Source organism: Podarcis filfolensis (genome assembly GCF_964270895.1).
Source record: "Podarcis filfolensis genome assembly, chromosome: 11".
NCBI lineage: Eukaryota > Metazoa > Chordata > Lepidosauria > Squamata > Lacertidae > Podarcis > Podarcis filfolensis.
Window position 1 is genome coordinate 49,772,560 of NC_139613.1, and position 23,110 is coordinate 49,795,669.

At 43.0% G+C, this 23,110-nt stretch overlaps 1 protein-coding gene and 1 long non-coding RNA gene across 6 annotated transcripts in view; one reads left to right on the forward strand and one right to left on the reverse strand.

Annotated features, from left to right (window-relative positions):
• Positions 1–23,110, forward strand: part of CDC42SE2 (CDC42 small effector 2) — a 92,781-nt gene that overhangs the window by 9,574 nt on the left and 60,097 nt on the right. For 2 of the 5 annotated variants that reach the window (XM_083577246.1, XM_083577247.1), the window contains exon 2: positions 16,570–16,678. The exons of the other annotated variants lie outside the window; for them this stretch is intronic. The gene's annotated coding sequence lies outside the window, so the exon portion shown is untranslated. The remainder of the gene's footprint in view (positions 1–16,569; positions 16,679–23,110) is intronic. 5 annotated transcript variants of the gene reach the window in all.
• LOC310745084 lies at positions 1,555–4,970 on the reverse strand. The gene is made up of 2 exons (XR_014539913.1): positions 2,626–4,970; positions 1,555–2,009 (listed from the first exon to the last, which is right to left on the reverse strand). It is a non-coding gene; the product is annotated as an uncharacterized lncRNA (long non-coding RNA).

The following is a 23,110-nucleotide window of genomic DNA, read 5'->3' on the forward strand; positions in this document are numbered from 1 at the left end:
CCTGGCCTTTGGCTTGGAGCCAATTTGATTCCCTCCCTCTCTTTCTTTTTCCTTTTTCCTTTCTCCTCCTGTGACGAGGCTGCATTTTAATATTTTAATGTTTCAATATTTTAATGTTGTATTTTAATCTTGTGTTTAAGTTGTATTCATTCAACTTGTTTTTATTATTGCTTGTTAGCCACCCTGAGCCCGGCCTTGGCTGGGGAGGGCGGGGAATTAATAATAATAATAATAATAATAATAATAATAATAATAATAATTACTGCTTCTGCTGTTCACTGGAAAATGTTCTGCCTGCCACCAAGTAATTGTGACTGTGCTAGGGACAGTCTGTGTTTCTTCCATTCAGCTGCATCCTCAGGCTGCTCCATGCTTTTTAATGTGTGTCATGCTAGTTAAATGTGTGTCATGCTAGTTAAACGAAAACTTAGAAGGGTAGTTGATGATATAGGGGGATTTAGAATCTGAATTAATTCATTAATTGCATCATGCTGGTCAGCTTTACAGTGTGTGTATTGCATCCATGTGACACTCTGTGCTCTGGCAAGTGGGTTATAGTGGTTAAGAGTGATAGACTCGTAATCTGGGGAACCGGGTTCGCTTCCCCGCTCCTCCACATGCAGCTGCTGGGTGACCTTGGGCTAGTCACACTTCTTGAAGTCTCTCAGCCTCACTCCCCTCACAGAGTGTTTGTTGTGGGGGAGGAAGGGAAAGGAGATGGTTAGCCGCTTTGAGACTCCTTTGGGTAGTGATAAAGCGGGATATCAAATCCAAACTCTTCTTAAACTTCCACTTTTAAAACTTGATTTGTCAAAAGCTGTCCAGGTTGACATGGGTGGCACTGTGGTCTAAACCTCTGAGCCTCTTGTGCAGAGGTCAGCAAACTTTTCCAGCAGGGGGCCGGTCCACTGTCCCTCAGACCTTGTGGGGGGCCCGACTATATTTTTTGGGGGGGAAATGAATGAATTCCTATGCCCCACAAATAACCCAGAGATGCATTTTAAATAAAAGGACACATTCTACTCATGTAAAAACACACTGATTCCTAGACCGTCTGCGGGCCGGCTTTAGAAGCCGATTGGGTCAGATCAGGCCCCCGGGCCTTCGTTTGCCTACCCATGCTCTTGGGCTTGCCAATCAGAAGTTTGGCGGTTTGAATCCCTGCGACGGAGTAAGCTCCCGTTGCTCTGTCCCAGCGCCTGCCAACCTAGCAGTTCAAAAGCATACCAGTGCAAGTAGATAAATAGGTACCACTGTAGTGGGAAGGTAAACAGCATTTCCATGCGCTCTGGTTTCCATCACGGTGTCCCGTTGCGCCAGAAGTGGTTTAGTCCTGCTGCCCACATGGTCTGTCGGTGGACAAAGCTGTCTGTGGACAAATGCTGGCTCCCTCGACCTGAAAGAAGGATGAGCGCCACAACCCCATGGTCACCTTTGACTGGACTTAACCATCCAGGGATCCTTTACCTTTTACCTTTATGCCTATGATCTTGTCTGTCTGCTTAATGCATCTGATGAAGTAAGCTATTGACCAGCAAAAACTCAGCCCGCATATAAACCAGTTAGCCTCAAAGGTGCCACAACATTTTAATTATATATTTGTCATCTTGGTGCTACAGACTTAATGTGGCTCTTTTTCTTGAACATTTAGCTTAAGTGGTTCCTTAGACGTCAAGATGATTGATTTTTGCTTGCTCCAAATCTTATCTAATGTATCTTCACAGTAGAGTACTTGTACAATAGTAGTACTTTATGACACAAGTAGGGATAAAATATTTAATTCTCTGCAACTATTTTCGGGCAGAACAATGAGCCATTTGTTCTCTCTCTGTATAAAACAGGATCCAGAGACAGCAAGCCATTTGTTTGCGGAATAACTAGAGGTCACACGTGGCTTCTAAACATACTAATGTATTATAAGGTTATAATTAATTGTGTAATTCTTGCTTGCAGATGAATTTCTCTCTTCCACTCTTCCTCTCAGGTTCAGTTTTCATAGCAACCCAAATCTGTGAAGTACACAATTCTTCAGATAGGGAAATTGTGGTGCTAGGCAGGTAGTATTTCATATTCTTCTGCATCCATTTTAATATAGGTATATGCCATGGCATATGTATATATTGAATGAAATAAGAAAATATTTAGCAAAACCCTTCCACCGATGTTTAGAAAACTGTTGTATAAAACAAACTATTGCGTGTGTGTTTTGGTTTCTTTCTTTCTTTCTTTCTTTCTTTCTTTCTTTCTTTCTTTCTTTCTTCCAATCGAGCACAATAATCTTTTGTACTTGTTTAGACAGCTTTGAAAACTAGCTTGTTCATAAGAATGTTGATGTTGTCGATCTTCATTAGTTGTAGAATGTTTTACTTTTTGTTTTACGGAAGAGGAGACATTATCTGACCCATAAGCCTTTGTCTCCTGTATTACCCAGCACCTTACAAAGTCATGATTGATTGCTTTATACATAGCCTTTACATTAGTGACAACCAGGAATGGTCAGGTAGATTGAGATCTGTTGCTAGATCTCTGGGCGAGTTGCAATAGATCTGCAAAGGCTTCTGTCCTCCGATACTTAACCAGTGCTAAGTGAACTTTAAAAGAAAATAAACCTCTGGGTAGGCTTACCTTCTGCTAATCAATTCTGTCAGCTTTCATGTTCCTCACCTAAAATAGTATTAGTCTGATGCCTTTCACTTAGATAAGGAAAACTGTTGACTAAATAAACACTTTGCTACTTTCCCTCCAAAATATATTTACAGTACTGTAGACTTGAAGCTAAAATGACCAAATCTTAAGAGTGCTTTATTCTGTCTCATTTTTAAAAGTTTATTCCATCACTGAATTTGGATTCCCAGAAGTTAGAATGCAGTTACTAACTCTCTGAAAGGAACTTGATATTAAGTGGTTTACAAGGTACGTTCGTGAGAATTGTGTAGTTCACATTCCCCTTTTTGTGTCGAAGGAGATTTCATGATCCCTGATGCCAGAAAGAATTTTGGTACAACAGTGGCAATTTGTCTAACCACTGTGATTGTAGATGCTTATGCAAAACACAGTGGCCAGAGACTTTCATTTGCTTCCATGCCTTATGCTTGGTAATTAAGTACTGTGCATTAATCATATCAAGTGATGATTTCTCCCTAATTCCTTTGCAATCTTTTGTGTGCCCCTCTTCATCCTCATGCAATTGCATGAAGCCACTGTGGTTCAAATGATGATTCTTTGCTTTTACAAATTGTTTGCAGAACCAGTTTACCATGTGGCCATTCAAAAATACAGTAAGGCAACTTTGTAAAGATACAACTAACCTTCAAAAACCACCTGCAGATTTCTTTTTCTCTGGTGAATAAGAGATTTGTCCCAGTAGGGTACATACTCAGGTGTTACGCTTAGTAGATCCTGTGGGAATGCTCGAGGACAGAACAGTAGAGACATTGACATTTAAGACTAGAATGGAAAGTTTAAACGTAATTATTTGTTTAGGTTGCCTAATGTAAGTTATGTAATTGCATGTAGGTATAATGTTTGGAAAACTACTAGTTGCGTTACTCAAAGCATTCATTATTCTCTCTGCCCAGTACAGTACTTTGAAATTAAAGATCTCTATAGAGAAGACATTAAGTCTCCTACACCCAAAATATAATGTTGCTGGCAAAGGACCTTTTTAACCGCATGTACTGGAATGTTGTAACTTCTAGGGAAACATCTCCATTAGTATCAGAAATAATTATGTGTTAGTGCAAAAGTTCAGGGGATGCACACCTGATCTGACTTTGTGTCTGGTCTGGAATACTTTGTTGTGTCTGTTGTATATTCTTTTAACAAGCTGTGAGTTTTTAAAATAAAAAATATGCCTCTTGTCCTGTTTGAAATAACGGACCTTTTCCCAACCCCCTTGTATGCTTTTTCCTTACCATAATTCAAGGTAAGGATGGTATTGTGGGCAGTCCTTTCTGGGGCAGGGCGCTGCAACTTATTTTTCTAGCATTTCCTCCCCCTTGCTCCTGCTCTCAAGTTAGGGATTGTGTGCCAGGGAGAGTGGTCCATTGGAAAAGAGAGTTTTTGGAAGGACTGGATGCAAGTTCCACTTGCGTTATTAATTCACTGTGTGGGCAAGTTGCTCTCTCTGAGTTTCAATTCCCCACAAACAAAATCATGTCCTCATTGTGATGTTGCAAGGGCTAAGTACAATAAAGGCTGTGAGGTTCTTTGTAAAAATAAAAGTTCCATGTATATGTTAAAAAAGAAAGGAAAAAGGTAAAGGACCCCTGGACGGTTAAGTTATAAAAAGCCATGCCCTAGCTCAATACTTTCTACAGTACTTACAATGACAGTGACATCACAATGTCTTCACAAAAGGCCTTTCTCAGCTTGCCTCCTTCAGATTATTTGAACCAGGGATGCCACAAATAGACATTCTTGCTATGCTTCTCCTGCTTCTCCTGCTCTTTGTGCTTTGGTAAAAGGTAAAGGTAAAGGACCCCTGGACAGTTAAGTGCAGTTGAAATCGACTATGGGGTGTGGCACTCATCTCTGCTTTCAGGCCGAGAAAGCAGGTGTTTGTCGATAGATAGCTTTCCGGGTCACGTGGCCAGCAGGACTAAACTGCGTCCGGCACAATGGGACACCGTGACGGAAACCAGAGCGCACAGAAACACCGTTTACCTTCCTGCCGCAGCAGTACCTCTTTATCTACTCGCAGTAGCATGCTTTCGAACTCCTAGGTTGGCAGGAGCTGGGACGGAGCGACGGGAGCTCACCTTCTCATGGGGATTCAAACCCACGACCTTCTGACTGGCAAGCCCAAGAGGCTCAGTGGTTTAGACCACAGCACCACCCATGCCCCAAATAAACAAGCACACAATCACTGATAGGTTCACCCACCATTGTGAGGCTCAAAGCAATGAAGATGATGCCTCCCCAGCTGCTGCCATTGGCTGTGAGTTTCTTGTGATGTCACAAAAGCACTTGGCAACTGAGTGGATATACAGACAGGCCAAGGGGAAAGCCCTTTTTTATTTTCAACAGGACACACCTGGCAATGGATGTGACATTCAGCACTGCCCAGGTTTCTCCCACTTGGAGGAGGCAAACTGGTGAATGAAAGGAGGCAATCCTCTGGCAGTGGGATGCTAGAGAGTGATAGTAAGGCAAGTTTGCTTGCTTGAGGGCTGATTAGAAGCTGGCAGACGTCTCATGATGGACCTAACAGTAGCTTCTGGCACAATGGGACAGCATGACGGAAACCAGAGCACATGGAAACACAGTTTCCCTTCCCATTGCAGAGCTATCTATTTATCTACTTGCACTGATGTGCTTTCGAACTGTCGGGTTGGCAGGAGCTGGGGCAGAGCGACGGGAGCTCACCCCATCGTGCGGATTTGAACCACCAACCTTCCAATTGGCAAGCCCAAGAGGCTCAGTGGTTTTGACCACAGCACCATCTGTGTCCCTTTACCTTTGCCATGTATATGATAAATTCCACAGAGGTGATGGCAATAAGTAGCTTGTAACTTGCTAGGCCCATTGCTCAGGTTCTATGGCTCCCAGCAAGTCCATGTAGGTACGTTGGAGAGGGTGTTTTTTTGGGTTTGTTTGTTTTTTGGAACATTACTAGCTTATTTTTCAAATTACAAATTTTCATTTATTGTGCCCATGGGTCTAGAGCAGGGGTCGCTAACTTTTTTTGGGGGGCCCAGCCACATTGAGTGTTGGTCAGCCCACTGAGGACTGCATGCCATCAGTTGTGCCTGCATGTCATACATGTGCAAACTGACACATCATGTGCACACAGTGGAGGGAACAGAGAGACTCGGTAGCATGCATAAACACTCACTCTCAGCAAGCACGCTATCTCGCCCTACCCCAACAGTGCCATGCAGAGGAAAAGCACAGCAGATTTGCTCTCCAGGGTACTGCTGGGACCATTAATATCATCATTATCAATTGGATTTATTTACTGCCCTATACCCACAGGTCTCAGGGTGGTTTACAGAATAAAATCAAAATATAAAACTGCAAAATCCATAATCAAAATAATAACAACAGCACAATAACCCACTCCCCCCAAAACCCCACATTTTAAAAGGGCATAGGATGTCAATCAGATCAGCCAAAGACCTGGTTAAAAAGGAACGTTTTTGCTTGGTGCCTAATGGTGTATAATGAAGGTGCCAGGTGAACCTTCCAGGGGAGAGAATTCCACAGACAGGGAGCCACTGCAGAGAAGGCCCTGTTCTCATGTTGCCACCCTCTGGACCTCTCGAGGAGGAGGCACATGAAGAAGGGCCTCAGAAGGTGATCTCAGCTGCCGTGTGGAGGAAAAAAAACAGCTCCAGTTGGCAGTCATTGATGGCTGCCAAAAAAGATAGGGTGGCTTGCAGTTGTCTTTGAGAGCAGGTGCTTTGACTGCTCTCAGTAATAATTGTGACTCTCTTTAGAAGTCAACCACAGAAATTCACGTGGAAGCAAATACACAGTTTTCTTGTGAACATGGGTCACAAGAAGCAGTTTGGGGGTGCAGTTTGGACAGTAAAATATCAAAGGACCAGAGCAGACACAGCAGACAGCTCTGAAACTACCGTATTTTTCGCTCTATAAGACGCACCAGACCATAAGGCGCACATAGTTTTTGGAGGAGGAAAACAAGGAAAAAAATATTCTGAATCTCAGAAGCCAGAACAACAAGAGGGATAGCTGCGCAGCAAAAGCAGCGATCCCTCTTGTTGTTCTGGCTTCTGGGGTAGCTGCGCAGCCTGCATTCACTCCATAAAATGCACACACATTTCCCCTTACTTTTTAGGAGGGGAAAAGTGAGTCTTATAGAGCAAAAAATACGGTATATGGTCAGTGCTAAAATGAATCAAGTCTCTCTAGCAGGAAGCTCCAAGTATTTAAACCTGTTGCTCAAGATTTAGAGCATGGCCTATCTCATAATAGCCAAAATTGCAGTGCTCAGCAAGCATGCGGTCATTTCTATTCCTGAACCAGCTTCTGGGGAGAAGCAGTGAGACCTACAGTGACAGTCACAAAGTTATCTATGCATTAAAAATGCAGCTGTGTTTACAACTGTCTGATTACCTAGGTAGAGGGCTAAATTGCAAGCCAATTACAATAATAAATACGAAGTGTTATAAATTGCATTTGGATAGCATAGCTCTTCAGTGTCTCAGATATGGACTAGGTTTGTGGGTGTGTTTTAAAAAATCTCATTTTATACAATAAGGCACTTAATTTTATGATTGCAAAGCAGCTGCAGCTTTTCTCATCGATAATAAAAGTGTTAGTTTGTGAATGCCATTTCATATTTACTTCAGCAATGTATCTCATACCGGATGTATCTGAATTTTGTGTGTATGTGTGAAACTTAAACATAGCACCTGGAAGATATTGGTTGTACTCTTTTAGTTGCAATGTGAATTAACTGAGTTTCATTCATGCCATGGGGAGAGGCATAATTTTTAAGGGACTTCTATAATTCTCACTCCTGCCTATTTTCATAACGCTCATAGCTAGTCAGAATACAGTAGTTATCTCAGCCCATGGAATTTGTGGAAGTCACTTTCATTTAGATAATGTGCTGTTCGGTTTTTTATTTAATTTGGCACTTCTTGTCAAAGCACTTCTGAGCCTGAGTCCATGTGGGACACTCAAGTTTAATAGCACTTCTCATAATAGAGGTTCTGGCAAAGTTTCGTTTAAAGCCTGCAATTCATCACTTGCAAATTATGCTTACACTGACTTTGGAAAGCAAAGGTCAGCTTCGTGCATTTTTGTACCCACAAGCACAGTTCTGCATTATGGGGACTCCTTGGGGGACGTCACTGTGTTTGTCTTTAGGTGCCACAGGCCTCGCGTACGCTCACCTCAATTGACCTCTCATCTATTCTTCCTACTCCAAAAATAAAAATAAAAATTGAACAACGTGACAGAGTAGATATGCCTAGCCAGTACTTGTGTATGGCAAGCAATGTAAGTTTTATCGAGGCTTCTCTTTGAGATTTGAAAGTGTCCTCGAGAAAAAACAAGCATCTTTCCCTATGAGGCAGTGCTTTCCAATCTTGGGTCTCCAGCTGCTTTTGGACTACAATTCCCATCAATCCTAGCCACTGGTCTTGCTAGCTAGGAATGATGGGAGTCGTAGTCCAAAAACAACTGGAGACCGAAGTTTGGGAAGCACTGTTTCTGAGGCAATCCACAGGGTGAATCATGGGGGAGCCAGCTGTGGAGATAGCGACTGCTTGTGTGGGCTGTGCTGAAATTGTTGACATCTCTTGGTAGTGGTGGCGCTGTGGTCTAAACTACGGAGCCTCTTGGGCTTGCTGATCAGAAGGTTGGCGGTTTGAATCCCTGCGACAGAGTGAGCTCCCGTTGCTCTGTCCCAGCTCCTGCCAATCTAGCAATTCGAAAGCACACCAGTGCATGTAGATAAATAGATACCACTGTAGCGGGAAGTTAAACAGTGTTTCCATGTACTCTGGTTTCTGTCACGGTGTCCCATTGTGCCAGAAGTGGTTCAGTCATGCTGGCCACATAACTCGGAAAGCTGTCTTTGGACAAATGCTGGCTCCCTCAGCCTGAAAGCGAGATGAGCGTTGCAACCCCATAGTCAGCTTTGACTGGACTTAACTGTCCAGGGGTCCTTTACCTTTACATTTTTACCAGTGTTGAAGGAAGAGTTGTCTTAGTAATAGCTATGTAGTGGCTTGAAAAATGCATATTATGCTGTTTGGAAGTATGTGTCATTGCTGTTGAACAGTTCTGTTTGCAAAACAGGTTCTGTTTACCTTCCTTAAGCCCTCCAGGTGACTTAGCCTACAACTCCCATCAGCTTCAGCTAGCATGGCCAATGGCCAAAGATGATGAGAGTTATAGTCCAACAGTGACTGGTGGGTACTATGCCTAATAAAAGTAAAGGGACCCCTGACCATTAGGTCCGGTCGTGGCCGACTCTGGGGTTGCGGCGCTCATCTTGCTTTATTGGCCGAGGGAGCTGGCGTACAGCTTCCGGGTCATGTGGCCAGCATGACTAAGCCGCTTCTGGCGAACCAGAGCAGCACATGGAAATGCCGTTTACCTTCCCGCCAAAGTGGTACCTATTTATCTACTTGCATTTTGACATGCTTTCGAACTGCTATGTTGGCAGGAGCAGGGACCGAGCAATGGGAGCTCACCCCGTCGCGGGGATTCGAACCGCCGACCTTCTGATCGGCAAGCCCTAGGCTCTGTGGTTTAACCCACAGCGCCACCCGCGTCCCACTATGCCTAATACTCCTGCTTTATTTGTAAGTAGGTGAATCTGCAAAGAATTGCAGTTCTTTCTTTCTTTCTTTCTTTCTTTTCAAGGAGAGGAAAATATGAAGAGAATCACTCATTCGGTCTAACCAAACATAGGGATGCCTTTATCAATGTGGAGTTCTTGGAAGGAGTACGTGATAAAGTATAAATGCAGTTTAAACACTTCAAACAGCGAAATAAAAGTCGGCTGAAGTGCAGAGATTGCCTGAGAACTGCTATTAAAAAATTGTATATCTTCAGTCAGAAACCGGTTAACTGGAGTGTTAATAAAAGAGATGAGCTAAATTGCTCATTACAGATGAAGCAGAGTTCATGGATTACAGCAAATGTAGGTTAGGTAAGTGTTTAGTTTAATTAGAGAAAAAATGTTTTAAGGCAGAGAAATCAGAAGTTAATGGGGGGGGGGGAGTCCTAGGTATTGCAAGGTATGAGGGAGTCCTCCCTAGGAATGTTTTGGGGGTTGTTAGAGTATGTGTGAGATAACATAATCTTGACATAGTGTGAATGATAAAAACAAATGCATACTTTGTGTTCAATGGCTGTAAATGAGAGTGGTGGATTTACCAAGGATCAGTTATCTCTCTTGTTAATTAACTGCCATCTTTGGAAACAAAACAAAAAAATCACCTCCCCTCACAACATTTACACACCATTTGACTGTAATAAAGCACCAAAGCAGTTCACCAAAAGAGCAAAACAATCAAATTATTGGTAAAGAACAATTGAAACAACTATTATGAAACATTAAATGATAATACAATTATTTATAATTGAAGAATTACCATACATCATCGGAGAAGACTTGCTCCTGTGTCTGAAATAAAGCTTCATTTTTGCAGAACCACAAGCCTTATTCTACCATTGTTAGTATCCATCCAAGTTCGCCTTTAATTCTGACATTTTCGGAATTACTCATACCACTGTTTGAAAAACTTCCTTAATCACACATACTTGGATGAAAACACCCATTTGTCCTTGCATACAGTTCATCTCCTTTAACAAATAGATCCCTTTGTTAAAAGATACAGCCCATTTATCTGAGCTCTAGCTGAGCTAATATAGCTGTTATTTCTTCCCGGAGAATAAATTTGATAGGAAACAGCTATGGGTGGGCTTATCTCATGCAACCAGGTTGTTGTCCCTAGAAAGGTGGCGACAGTGGGAACCTTTTTAAGGTCCTGATTCATTAAACACTCTGCAGTCGACTTGTTGAGGTATGAGACTGCTTTGCTAACTTTTGAAATGTTTGCCAAGACTTTTTAAAGGACATGTAAAATTTCAAAGCTTTTGTGGTGTCAGCTTTGAATAATAGGCCACTCTGCTAAGTCAAGGCTCTCACTTGCCCCAAATATGTGGGGAATGCTGGCCCCAACAACGCCACTCCAGTTTGAACATGTACAGAATCTGTGATAGGAATTGAGCAGAGAGCCTTGTTTTGAGACGAAGTGCTCAGTTTTTCAGAGGAGAAGAAGAAGAAGAAGAAGAAGAAGAAGAAGAAGAAGAAGAAGAGGAGTTTGGATTTGATATCCCACTTTATCACTACCCAAAGGAGTCTCAAAGTGGCTAACATTCTCCTTTCCCTTCCTCCCCCACAATAAACACTCTGTGAGGTGAGTGAGGCTGAGAGACTTCAGAGAAGTGTGACTAGCCCAAGGTCACCCAGCAGCTGCATGTGTAGGAGCGGGGAATTGAACCCGGTTCACCAGATTACGAGTCTACCGCTCTTAACCACTACACCACACTCCTACTCATGAATGATAGGATATGGCAGCACCTAACACTAAAGCTTTTCCCCACAAGCCTTGATAAACTGTCTTTTATGAATTGCTGCATGTGGGCAGGATCAGGCCGAGAGTATCTACCAGCTGTGAGTTGCTGCACTGCATAAACCAAGAGGGTCACTAAGGATTTCTTTTAGTGTTGTAGGGGATGCTGGAATGAGAATCTCTCATCATGCTCACTTACCCACAATGCAGCATTTCTGATTCAGCATCCTTTGTGACATTAAACAGGACCTGTAGGTGGACCTCTCTGACTGTGCGCTCCTTCACTCATGTCCTAAAAGTTGCTGTTTTAAATCAACTAGGTTCCATCCACAGTTGGGCCAGTACTGGATAAGGAAGAAGGATCCACTCTATGTTCAGTGGTGCTGGGTTGCGTCCTGGCTAAGTTAGTTGCGCTTAGCTCCTATCAAAATCACCAGGCAGTAAATTAAGCCTGTTGAAGGAAAGTGATAAATTGGTTAATTCTCCATGAGTCAGCAGAGACGACTCATTCCCCACAAGGGAGCTGCAGACGTCTTGTAACTGCCTTATCGGTATTGCTGGGCAGAATCGGTGCATGAGGCTAGGTAGATAAGGCACTCAGGCTACAGCATTTATTGTGGTAGGACGTTGGGAGAATCTGTGTGAGACTGTGTGGAACAGAAAAAGGAAGAGGAAGAATTAGGATTCTGGACAAGACTGAAGAGTTTCAGGGCTTTGAAAGCAGCTGAATTTAGGACTTGGCAGCAAGGACTTTGAAGCAAGGAACCCTCTCTGGGCTCAGAGAGAGAAGACTGCTTGTAGCATCTGTAAATAGTGTGTGTATGCATAGTGGTGTTGGTGTCTGCCTAGTAAAGACAACTCTGCTAAATGGCTGTTTTATGCAGTGAGCTTGACTGAACTCCCATGGTAAAGGTAAAGGGACCCCTGACATTAGGTCCAGTCGTGGCTGACTCTGGGGTTGCGGTGCTCATCTCGCTTTATTAGCCGAGGGAGCCGGCGTACAGCTTCCGGGTCATGTGGTCAGCATGACTAAGCCGCTTCTGGCAAACCAGAGCAGCGCACGGAAATGCCGTTTACCTTCCCGCCGGAGCGGTACCTATTTATCTACTTGCACTTTGACATGCTTTCAAACTGCTAGGTTGGCAGGAGCTGGGACCGAGCAACAGGAGCTCACCCCCTCGCAGGGATTCGAACTGCCGACCATCTGATCAGCAAGTCCTAGGCAGTGTGGTTTAACCCACAGCGCCACCTGCGTCTTTGATACAAATGATTTGGGTAAAAAGGGAAACCTGCTTAGAACTTGTCAGCCTGCCTTTTAGGATGTTCTCTTCAAATAGCAAACTGTGTTTCCTGAACTTAAATACTGAAATCACTGACAGAGCTGCTCATATGGGTAGTTTTGCAGAGATTACAGTGTGTCAGTGCAAAGTTCCTATTTCCAGTTCTCTAAATCGCTTTCTGCTGCTGCAGCATACCACAAACTGGCAAATTGTTGCAACCCTAAGGGAATCTGTGACTTCCCACATAGTTTCTACCACCTCTGGAGCATAACACCCTTGCTGACATATTAAATGGTGCATTTATTGCATATTTATAAAGCAGTGTTTATTTTACGTGTTTATAATCTGGATCTTAGTGTTTATCCTCCATTATACACACCAACATTTTTTGAGGTGGGGCTTAGGGGTGACTTGAGTGAAATGTTGTAAACAGTTGTCATTGCCAATACAGATGTAACTCCACTGAGTTTAGGAACTATGTTGCTTCTGGAAGCTTAAGCTGCTTTCACTTTTGAAGGAACAAGGAAATACTGCAGTTAGGAAGATAAGGAAGGGCCATTACCCAAAGAGTCCTTTTTGTGGCAAGGGCACAAGATCTGGGGGTTCAAGAGTAACCACAGGATTAAGGAAGTTGTTTAACTGCAGAAAGAACAAAGCTCAAGCTACATGCCATTTTTAATGTGTTGTGCATTTGCAGGTGTGTGTTTGAAAAGCATCACAGGGGATTCCTGGAGTCGCTCGGTGGTAGAGCATATGTTTTGTATGCAAAAATAAAAATAAAAATGCCTGGTTCAAATCTCTAGCATCTCCAAGTAGGTCTGGTAAAAGATTCCTGCCTGAAACCCTGGAGAGCTGATGCCTGTCCGTGTAAACAATAATGAGCTAGATCAGGGGTCAGCAAACTTTTTCAGCAGGGGGCCAGTCCACTGTCCCTCAGACCTGGGGGGGGGGCTATATTTTGGGAAAAACCAAAAGAACAAATTCCTATGCCCCACAAATAACCCAGAGATGCATTTTAAATAAAAGCACACATTCTACTCATGTAAAAACATACTGATTCCCAGACTGTCCACATGTAGGAATTAGAAAGCAATTGGACCAGATCCGGCCCCTGGGCCTTAGTTTGCCTACCCATGAGCTAGATGGTAAAGGTAAAGGACCCCTGGGTGGTAAAGTGCAGCCAAAGGTGACTGTGAGATTGCGGTGCTCATCTCGCTTTCAGGCCGAGGGAGCTGGCATTTGTCCGCAGACAGGTTTCCCGGTCATGTGGCCAGCATGACTAAACCGCTTCTGGTGCAACGGAACACCGTGATGGAAATCAGAGTGCACGGAAATGCCGTTCACCTTCCCCCCACAGCGGTACCTATTTATCTACTTGCACTGGAGTGCTTCCGAACTGCTAGGTTGGCAGGAGCTGGGACAGAGCAACGGGAGCTCACCCCGTCACGGGGATTTGAACTGCCGACCTTCTGATTGGCAAGCCCAAGAGGCTCAGTGGTGTAGACCACAGTGCCACCCGCCTCCCATGTCCTGGATGGACCAATGGTATGTCTATGGTTGGACTAGATGACCCTCTGGGTCGCTTCCAACTCTACAATTCTATGACTTAGGCAAGAGTAGGCCACTTTCCTATATATTCCTATGATTGGGAGTGCTATGATTGGTGGAGGAGGCATCCGGAACTCCTCCCCTCCTACACTGTGGTCCTGATCAATATTCCCATTTCCTGAAACCACTGTTTGTGCTCAGAAGAAAACTGCCAGCAGTTCAAGGTTCCCCCTCTCCCCCTCCCCAGCTTTAATCCTCACATTCCTGTGTGGCAAATTAGATTGAAAGTTACCCACAGAGTTTCGTAGCCAAGTGGGGTTTCTCCTTGGTCTCTTAAGACCATTCACAATCCACTATGTCATGCTGGCTCCAAGACTGAGCTAGACAGCTGACTTGAGTATATTTTGCTGATATGTCAGATATAAGTACTTGGACTTGCTGTAAAGTAACATAGAGGAACTTTACTTCCAAGTAATGCTGTTTCAGTGAAGATGGCAACAATTCCTTCCCGTTTTTGGTATCATTTTTATTTCGTTTTTCTGTTTTACCTTGTAGAATATTAATTTAAACAACCTTAAAATATCAGTGACTTCCCTTCTTCTCTTTCCATGGTTCATTTTGTATAACATAAATCCCTGCATATTTTACATAAACTAAACCATTCAGTATTCCATTACTACATCCATCAAAACTTATTTACACTGTTGAATTTATCTTAGTGCTGCCAACGTTTCCAAGTGTACACAATTCCCCCCCCCAATATTTTCAATAAACATTTTCCAGTCTTCTTTAAACCTATGTTCTTCTTGTTCTCTTATTCTATATGTTAAGTCTGCAAGCTGCACATATTCCATCAGCTGAAGTTGCCATTCTTTAGTATAACAATTCCTAGGTCTCCTACTTATTTTCTCTCACGGAGAGTCACTTTTGTCAATAATAGACAATGTGAAAACCCATCTCTTTACCACTCCTTTAAAGAACTGTGATTGGATTAAAAGAAGGTAGTTAAATTAATCTAGACTGAGAAAAGCTTAGCCACTTTATCTTAATCCCTTTCAGGGTGGTTAGAGTGACAAAGGGGTAGACTGAGAACTGCAGCCAGGGGATGAGAGGCAGAAAGGTATCTACTCCTGTGACCTTCAGTTTATCATGCAAGATGTGAGTGGAATCAGGGTCTCTGTGTGCACAAGGTGCAGATACCAGTATTTTCACTACTGTGAGTACCAAAGCTTCCTGGAATGGAATGGTCGGAATGAAACTGAAACAGGGCTGTCAGGAAAGTAGGCATCTGATTAACATAATCCACTTTGAGTGGTCTCAAATATGCACTCCAAGGGTGCTGCCAAATGGCTCCTTCCTGCTGCGATGGAGGGATGTTTGCTACCATCCAGCCTCAGGCTTCGTGGAAGACCCTTTATGTTTTATGTTGCTAAGTACTGTGCTACATCTGCAACAGGCAGGAATCTCTTCCCCAAATGGGATGGAATATAAGGCCTTCTACATGGGCTCATAGGGATGCGGGTGTCGCTGTGGGTTAAACAGATCAGAAGGCCGGCGGTTCGAATCCCCGTGACGGGGTGAGCTACCATTGCTCGGTCCCTGCTCCTGCCAACCTAGCAGTTCAAAAGGACGAAGTGCAAGTAGATAAATAGGTACCGCTCCAGCGAGAAGGTAAACGGCGTTTCTGTGCGCTGCTCTGGTTCGCCAGAAACAGCTTAGTCATGCTGGCCACATGACCTGGAAGCTGTACGCCGGCTCCCCGGCCAATAAAGCGAGATGAGCGCCGCAACCCCAGAGTAGGCCACGACTGGACCTAATGGTCAGGGGTCCCTTTACATTTACCTTTTACATGGGCTCATAGGGACGCGGGTGGCGCTGTGGGTTAAACCACAGAGCCTAGGGCTTGCCAATCAGAAGGTCAGTGGTTCAAATCCCCACTATGGGGTGAGCTCCCGTTGCTCCATCCCAGCTCCTGCCAACCTAGCATTTCAAAAGCACACCAGTGCAAGTAGATAAATAGGTACTGCTCTGGCGGGAAGGTAAACGGCGTTTCCGTGCGCTGCTCTAGTTCGCCAGAAGCAGCTTAGTCATGCTGGCCGCATGACCCGGAAGCTGTTCACCAGTAAAGCGAGATGAGCGCTGCAACCCCAGAGTCATCCGCGACTGGACCTAATGGTCAGGGGTCCCTTTACCTTTACATGGGCTCATGCAGACCTGGCAATGGGAAAGAGCAGTCTGTGCTGCTTATTTTGGTTATTGTTTTTAATTTCCATTTGCAAGAGGGGTTTTTTCTCCTTCAAATTACACACCCACCCACACAAATAAGTGACAGGTGTCATTTGCGGATATTGTTGTGTATTCAGTAGCTTTGACTTTATTTGTTAGGTAATATCCTTCACCAGAGGATCCCAAAGTGGGTTATGCAATAGTAAAACAAGGCCATGCATAAAGTCAAAATGGCTATAAAATTGCCATTTGTCACAAGCAATGTGAAATCCCTAACATGCAGGGTGAACAACTAATCAAACATTGTCTGTGATTTGCGTAAGAAGGTACTCAAGGTGCCAATCCGTTAGCCACTGACAGATGATAACCACCTCTGCTCAGAAATTGCTCATATTGCACTAAATCGTTAGCAATAACATAGTGTTCTCCATCTCTGGGTGTTCTACAAACAGTGTTTTCATGAAGAGAACTGACACAAAGAGGGTGCTCCACAATAGGTTTATGCAAGATTCTGTGGCCTGGTTACTCTGATGCTGGACACATCTAGAATATCTTCAGCCTGTGAGTAAGAGATTCCCTCCCCCTCTTCTTTTTACCTTTCTCCTCCTGTGTTGGAACTCCTCTTTGGGGACTTCCCTGGCTTTTTCCTGTCCGATGTAGGACCAGTCTGGAAAGTTAGCCTTGGTGAAGACTTGACGTTTTCATCCCCCCAAAAAGTTTTTGATTTGAGTTTCCATTGAAATGAGGCTGTATTTTAACATTTTAATGTTGTATTTTAATCTTGTTTTTAAGTTGTATTTCAATCAATTTGTTTTTATATCGGGTGTTAGCCGCCCTGAGCCCTGTCTTGGCTGGGGAGGGCGGGGTATAAATAGAAATAATTAATTATTATTATTATTATTATTATTATTATTATTATTATTATTATTATTAGCTGTAGGCAAGGTCTGTTCTTCACCATGAGTCCCAGTTTAGCCAAACCTTTGCTTAGCTCAGGGTAGAAACAAAAAGGACTGGGGTGGATCAAAGTGCACCTCTCCAGCAACACATATGTACATGTGACCCCCCTTAAGCCATAGTTTCTATTGTTTGTGTGATTCCAGAAAGCCACAAAACCAAGCCATTTGTGTTTCATGCATGTTGTATCAGAACTGGCCAAGGATCTGTGTTTCAAACACTTTCAGACTAAACTGCTTGGCATAGGGGTCTTTCCTTCTTTTGAATATTTCTGGGTGTAATGGCCAGACAACTGCAAGAACCAAATAACCAAAGACTGTGTTTTTAACAATGAGCTACTTAATAATTTTGTGTGTGTGTGTTGATTTTCTTAGGCCCGTTGAGTAACTGCTCTCTTTGAACAACTGTAGAGTGATTCTAATTAGGGATGAAAACTAGATGTTCATATGCATCTCTGTAGTCTGTTTTGATTTCCCCCTTGTATGTGCTCACAAAGAGTCAAAGCAGCTATGAATACATTACGTCTCCTTATTTCTGCATGCTACAGATGTCAACCTAAAGGGCAATGTTTCTGAAATGAGCACATTTTCTCCTGCGCCAGCTGTAGCCTTGGAGACTCTGGACAACCTTTATTTGCCATCAAGCTCAGTAATGCACTGCTATTTTAATTTTGTAAAAAATATTTTCAAATGATTGTGCATGTTACATATATGCACGGTTGTCTTTTCCGTGTAACTGGTGCAAATTCTGCCTTCCATTTCAGATTCAGAAGGTTTGTATGCATGCAATTTCTCTTTCCGGATTTGCTTTTTGCCTGAGATCTTACCCCTTCAGGGGTTTACCAGTACTATGCTATACAGCTGGCTCGGATTCAGTTTACAGCACTGTAATCCAACTGTGAGGCTAGCAGTGCATGCACAATTCCAGCTGTCAAGCTACCCAATGCAGGAATGGCCCATAGTCTTACCAACCGAAAATGGTAAAAGGCACGCCTAGTGACTGAGGGGTTCACAAATTAAGAGAGGCAGGTAGCCTTGGAGGTGTTTGCTGACGTTGACAATTTGCCAGAATTATGTTTAAACACTTAACTCATATCTAATTCTTGTTTTGATACTGCATGTTCGATCTTACTGACCCCCATCCTGCTGATATAGAAAGGTAAAATAAAGCCATACTGACAGTCCATAATTTAACTGTGTGTACCACACAGCATGATTAAATATAAAAAAATACTGTACTTGTTTTGCAGTGAATGTAGTTGTTAGCTACCAGAATTCAGCCTTCATTTTTATTTACAGCATCTCATTTGCATGCCCCTCCCCCTTTTCCTTTCTGCTGTCCCTGCCATTAAAGACCTTGAGGCATATCTCCATAAATCAATTTAGTGCTGAGACGATTTAGTGCTGAGACAAACATGCATTAGAGTTGGAAAGGATCTAGCAGTGTGCAATTTAGCCCAACTCTCTGCATGGAAGATGATACGTTCTGTACCTAAAGGCACTCTCAGCAAATGCCAGTTCAGCCATGAAAACTTCTGTGGCAGAAACAGAGAGCATCGTAATGTGAAAATTAGGATTTAAGTTTTCACTTTTAGTATTTTGCCCACCAGAAAAAGCTCTGTATAAAAAGCAATCTACGTATATGTCATCTGAGCTGGTGACTTCATGTCTAAAAAAACTTAAGATTTGCTCACATTTTCTCTGTCTGTACAATTGATAGCTATCGTCACTTGAATATTATGCTTTTTCTTTCTTTTTTATATTTTTGTATTGTTTTTACATAATTTTTTACACAATAACTGTAACCATTCCAAAACATAAAAATTAAAAAGGTTCTTTCAAATCTACAGACCTCCTCCCCTCCCTCCATGGGTTCCATTTACAAAGATTTTTTCTTTTTTTCTGCATCTTTTACCGTTATCCATCTGTTACATAATCATAGTAACCAAAATTCATTTCTCATTACAAGTGTCATTGTCTCCCTGCCAATGATTTTAACTGTCTACGGTGGCCTTTTAAGTACTGTATGTTAAAAAATTATTCCAATATTTTAGGAATACGATCTTCCTGGTTTCTGATCTTTCCCATCAGCCTCACCATATTCCATCAGCTTGGTCTGCCATTCCTCTCTGGTCCTCACTTCTCCTTCCTTCCATCTCTGGGCTAGAAGCATTCTCGTTGCCGTCGTTGCATACATAGGCAGTATTTATTTTCTGTTGGTAGTACCTCAGAATGTTATGTTTTTTCAAACCTAGCCCTGGTGTTTGTTGATTTTGTCCAATTGTCTGTGGATATAGGAGTATAGGCAGCCAATATCCTTGCTTCTATTACCCTTTTTAAGTATTTGAAAAAAATTGGAAATACATATAGTTAATGAGTGTGAACTTGGAGCCATATGGTTTGAAGCTGGAACTTAACCTAGTGAACTTCTTGGCTTTGAACATGCTCAGGATTTGGTGCCCTCTTAGGAACAGGTCAGAACAGAGATGTGAAAGAATAGCACCTTTTGTTTGGCACGGGTGGTGCTGTGGTCTAAACCACCGAGCCTCTTGGGCTCCCTTATCGCTCCCTAGCACCCCACTGCCAGAGGATGGCCTCCTTCCATTCACCACTTTGCCTCCTCCAAGTGGAAGAAACCTGGGCAGTGCTGAATGTCACATCCATTGCCCGGTGTGTCCTGCTGGAAATAGAAAAGGGCTTTCCCCTTGGCCTGCCTTTATATCTACTCAGTTGCCAAGGCCTTTTGTGACATCATAAGAAACCCACAGCCAACGGCAACAGCTGAGGAGGCATCATCTTCATTGCTTTGAGCCTCACAATGGCAGGTGGACCTATCAGTGATTGTGTGCTTGTTTATTCGGGACATGGGTGGAGCTGTGGTCTAAAGTACTGAGCCTCTTGGACTTGTTGATCAGAAGGTCAGTGGTTCAAATCCCTGCAACGGGGTGAGCTCATGTTGCTCTGTCCCAGCTCCTGCCAACCTGGCACTTCAAAAGCACGCTAGTGCAAGTAGATAAATAGATACCACTACAGTGGGAAGGTAAATGGTGTTTCCGTGGGCTCTGGCACTCGTCGAGGTCCTCCGTGCGCCAGTAGCGGTTTAGTCATGCTGGTCACATGACCTGGAAAACTGTCTGTGGACAAATGCTGGCTCCCTCAGCCTGAAAGCGAGATGAGTGCTGCAACCCCATAGTCGCCTTTGACTGGACTTAACCGTCCAGGGATCCTTTACCTTTACCTTTTACCTTATGTTTGGCAGACCTGTTATGAACAGGAATGCCCTCCTAATCTTGCCTGGTCAACAAAGTAGTGATTTCTGTACGCCATTCTGCATCTCTTTAACTTCAGCAACTGAGTATGACACAAGCTCAGCCCTGTATTTGGGTAAAGCCATTGGGACTTCAATCCTGTGCTGAAGTTTCCAACCACACTTCCCACCATCTTTCTCCTCTTGTAACTCTACAGCTGTGGTCTCGCAAGTGCTGATTCATTCTGCTAGCTTCTTGTTTTTCTGCAGCACTTCTTCAGAGTAGCCTCTGCAATGAAGAAGAATCATTTCCATTTACTAAACATTGCTGCCTGTACTGGGTATTCTGAGGTGCAAGAGAGCCTGATTATGAAACCGGGCAATCAGAAATCTATCTGTTTGCTTTTAACCCTCCAAATGGTTAGGCTAAATAGCAAGAACAGATGGGGAAGCAAATTCATCATGGTACTGTGCTCAGCAAAGCATGACAGGGCATTTAACCTCAAATAGATTTGATCTGGTTTCATGGCGTTCTTTCATGAATTTCTAAACAGCATTTGAAGTACCTCTCTGGTAATGAGCCTCTGAAGAGCAGTACATTGGAATTATGATATGCAAATATCTTTTGTTTCCACAATAGAAACAGACTTATTAATATTCATATATAATACAAACTAACTCTGACAAAAGGTGCCGGTGCTTTATGACCCTCAGTTAATTGAGTGAATTATTTTTGACAGTAATTATTTCTCCTGCTACCCCTACTGGAATTAGTAGTGTTTATGGCATCCAGTCTACCTTTAATTTAGAAGTAGACTAATTTTCTGCTTCTTGCTTTTCTGGCATGGGAGAAACAATTCACTAGTCAATATGAGGATGAAGGCCATTGTTCTCATCAAAATTTAAAGGGGAATTGTTCCATTGGAAAAATACTTATATGTTGAAACAAGTTAGATGTTTGCAATGGACAAAATGTCTAGGTTATTCTAGATTAGAGCTTTTATTGTATCGTAGAACATGATCTTCCATCTAGAATATTTTTTTATTCCTGCAATATGCTACATTTCTGTCATTTTTGAGTACCATCTTGGGGGCGGGCACTGCAACCCTTTTTGTAAGCTTCTTTGTAACAACAGGCACCTGTGATTGGCAATTATGTTTGAGTCTTCTTTTATGAATACTGCTTGAGCATTTATTTCCCCTAGCTTTTAATGTGGCACACTAAGATTAAATTGAATGTGTATAGTTTGCTTGAACTTCAAGGAGGTGGTGGCTGAGGAATTATGCCCATGTTTTAAATTCAATTAAGACCACTAAGAGTACTACAGTGGTACCTCGGGTTACATACGCTTCAGGTTACATACGCTTCAGGTTACAGACTCCACTAACCCAGAAATAGTGCTTCAGGTTAAGAACTTTGCTTCAGGATGAGAACAGAAATCACGCTCTGGCAGCGTGGCAGCAGCAGGAGGCCCCATTAGCTAAAGTGGTGCTCCAGGTTAAGAACAGTTTCAGGTTAAGTATGGACCTCCGGAATGAATTAAGTACTTAACCCAAGGTACCACAGTATTTTCATTCAATCCAGAATCCCCACCCCCCAAAACATGACTTCATATATAAGGCTATAGATTTTGGTTAGATTTTTCCTACAGCCCAAATAGCCAGATGTGCCTCCATTCACCTGCTGAAGTTCTTATCTTTTCCTTTCTTAAAGTCTCTAGCCCTCATTGTTAGGCAATATGAGAGGCATAGCTGTCAACGTTTCCCATTTTTAAAGGGAAATTCCCTTATTCCGAATAGGATTCCACGCAAGAAAAGGGAAAAGTTGACAGCTATGATGAGAGGAAATATGTGAGTACATTTCCTAAAATGAATGTGTGAAGTAGACCCTAATTCTACCTAAGGGTTGAAATAAAATTTGCATGTAAATGCATCTTTCATTATCTGTGTTCATGTGTCTAAGTCCAAGATGCAAATACAATAGTGTTTACAAAGACCATTGGGTTTTAGTTGCATACTTCTATACGCTGCTGTAATGCTGAATGCGGGTGGCGCTGTGGTCTAAACCACAGAGCCTAGGGCTTGCTGATCAGAAGGTTGGTGGTTCGAATCCCTGCGATGGGGTGAGCTCCCATTGCTCAGTCCCTGCTCCTGCCCACCTAGCAGTTCGAAAGCATGACAAAGTACAAGTAGATAAATAGGTACCGCTCTGGCGGGAAGGTAAATGGCGTTTCCGTGCACTGCTCTGGTTCGCCAGAAGCGGCTTAGTCATGCTGGCCACATGACCCGGAAGCTGTACGCCGGCTCCCTCAGCCAATAAAGCGAGATGAGCATGAAACCCCAGAGTCGTCCGTGACTGGACCTAATCATCAGGGGTCCCTTTACCTTTATCTTTAAGGCTTTGTACTTAACCACATAGTTTGACACACAGTGGGACTTAACTTTCATGTAAATTGGTTCAGTGTAAGGACACACAGTTGTCCAAGGGGCCAGGAAAAATAACTAACACTATTAAGGGGTAAGGTTTAAAACAAAACAAATTAAGTTTTCAGGGAGTTTCAGAGGTGTGAATGCAATTAGATTTGTTAATGTAGAAAGTCTATTTATTTCAGCTCTGTTTAATGGTAGTTGTTTGGACAGCTAATTGATTTTTTTTAAGGCCCATTAGATTGCTAATAACTTGCAACATCTGCAACACAATCCACGGGGGTGTTTATTTACAACCATCTTTGCACATGTTTTTAGCAGGACTGTTGCACCTACTAATCAATCATTCATTCATTATTTATA